This window comes from Aplysia californica, unplaced genomic scaffold (genome assembly GCF_000002075.1).
Source record: "Aplysia californica isolate F4 #8 unplaced genomic scaffold, AplCal3.0 scaffold00590, whole genome shotgun sequence".
NCBI classification, from domain to species: domain Eukaryota; kingdom Metazoa; phylum Mollusca; class Gastropoda; order Aplysiida; family Aplysiidae; genus Aplysia; species Aplysia californica.
In genome coordinates this window covers 342,148-344,647 of record NW_004797860.1, presented here as the reverse complement: position 1 = coordinate 344,647, position 2,500 = coordinate 342,148, and the positions used below count along the sequence as shown (strand labels likewise).

Sequence of the window (2,500 nt, the reverse complement as noted above, 5' to 3'; positions counted from 1 at the left end):
AACAACAACAACTGCAACAATAGCAACAGCAATAAAAACCTTTTTTTAAAGTGCTGCTTCTTTCTTACTCATTGGTGGAGTTTTCATCAGATAATTAATGCAGGAATGAATGAAAATGTAAGAGACTTTCGTGTTCTACGGATACGATGTTTGCCTTTAATTCAATAGGTTCCTGGTTCGAAATCGGAAAACGACGAAAAATTTTCTTCTCTTAATATTTTTCCTTTCCCTTCCTTTCCTGTTCCGTCACTTGCTTTCATCTCCGCACTCCTCCCCACCCCCCACCCCCCAACCTCCAGCCTCCTCTGAGCTTCTCTCTCTTTTACATCTGGATTTTTCTACTGTACTCTTGGTTCTTTCTAACTCATGCCTTTCACACAATCCCCTGATCCTTGCCTACTCAGATAAAGGCGAAAAATCTAGGAAGTCCAATGTGTTAGTTGCGATCGTTAAAGATTCCTTAGTGGTTTTAAAATCGATAAGAGTAGGCTTCGGCGAACACACAAGTAAAATTACTATTCTTACCAAACTGTCAGTATAAATACGTATTATAGAGTACCTTCTTTTTTCAATTTTTTCCGATTAACTTTTAATTCGACCAAACTTGTCAATCGAATACGACAGCATAATATGTCAGCATTTAATAAAACTTAAACGGTATAATAACTGACGGTGAAGTCGGCTGTGCAGCCATCGCTGACCCACATGGCATTGGCCATAAATCCAAAAGTTGCTCTGAAAGTACACGGGGCCGTGGACTGTTGCTTGGCCACTTCATGGAGTAGATGCAGGAGGCGGAGGGGAGAAGCTTGGTGGCGTACTTGTAGTTCCAGCTGCTCACGTTTACCGTTGTGGTGCTGGTAGCGTATTGATGAAGTTGGCACGGCACGCTGGATTCACCCACACTGTGGAGTTCTGATTGTGGAAGCCGAAGGTTTTATCCAGATTGCAACTGGCCGCAGACAGCTGATCTTCAACCGTCATGTTTATAAACAATGGGGCGGCATTCACCTTGCGCTCACGAGCAAAAAGATCTTGCATGTACTCTCTCTTGCCTGTTACCTCTCTTGACCATCTGTCTGTTTCACCCCTCTTCTTGCAAAATGCAGAACAGAGTCCTGAAATTGCGTTGTCTGTACATAAATCAGAGGATGACCGCTTCTGCCTTTCTTGCCTCTTTTCGCCTTTTGATCGCAAAACAAACACAAAGGGATTTTTCCAGGTTCTCGGACTTGTTCTGGTGCACGATGTTTTCGAGGTGACTTTGCAAGTTTTGGATCCCTTGATGGAAAATAATGTCTGTTAGTGTGGCGATCTCTACAGGCCTTAAGGACATTGTCACCTGACTTTGCAAACACAGCTTCTCCAAATTTTGCACTCATGCTGTTGAAGGTTTTGCTCCCCATTCCTGTGAGTGTAACTGGCCTGGCATCAAACCCCTCTCCACAGATGATACAGGAATGTTTTTCTTGCTCCAAAAAATAATAACATGATGGCATTAAAATCGTCAAGTGAAACTCTAATACTAGCCCTACTTCTGCTTTGCTATTTTGATAGGACAGTCACTACTAGTTGCCAATGAAAACATGGGGGTTGGGGGGGGGGGGGCAAACTGAACGTGTACAATCTAACCATGCGCACTAAAAGAATTCGAAGCCTATTATAATAGGCCTACAGTTATTGCCGTAAGACAAGATAAAAGGTAATAATTGTTGTACACATGAAGCCATGCGGGAATGGCGCGTTTGTCTTACATGTATTACCAGTTTGCCATACTAAACCGGCTTGACTCTGCCGTCGCCTCGGCTGCCATTTTTTCGATGCGCTCAGAAATGAGGAAGTTCGCGGGCAAGTGCAGGATCAGTGTATGGCAGGGGAAAGTTGCCAAAAATAACGGAATTTGAAAAACGAATTTCGCAACTTTTTTATTTTTATTTTTTGAAAAAATGCGCCTTTCAATTCTCCTCGATTCTTCATAATCTTTTATAGACTGGTGCCATCTACTTATTTCCCAAAAGACAGCTTTAAAGCAATTTCTTCAAGGTCAAACCAAAATGTTACTAGACTAATACCGTAGCCCACTGCCCAGCCCTACTATAATCCTTTGTAAAGAAAAAACACACAGTTCGCGCTGGGTGACCATGGTTGGCGCCATTTTGGATTTTCCACTGTGCACTGGGCGTGCATGCTACGCGCGGTGCCGCGAAGAGGGAGAAGAGGGTCCATTTTTGTTGAAAGGTCCTTGATATAATACATACATGTGTAATATACTATATATATACAATATATTGCATCGCTGTCGATAAATCAGAATTTCATGCTAGGGTGCATGCAGTGTGTACATTTTTCCAAAAACATCAGAAACTGTTTCTAAGTTATTTGACGCTTGAAGAACTAGAGTCTACACGTTCTCATTAATTATTAGGCCTATCATCAGAGCTCTTGGACGAGTCCAATTCTGCAGATCTCTGGAGGGGGGAGGGGGGAGGTCGGGGGAAAG

General features: G+C 42.8%; 1 pseudogene; it reads right to left on the bottom strand.

Annotated features, from left to right (window-relative positions):
* Positions 1-650: 650 nt before the first annotated feature.
* Positions 651-1,041, bottom strand: LOC106012973 (annotated as a pseudogene).
* Positions 1,042-2,500: the final 1,459 nt, after the last annotated feature.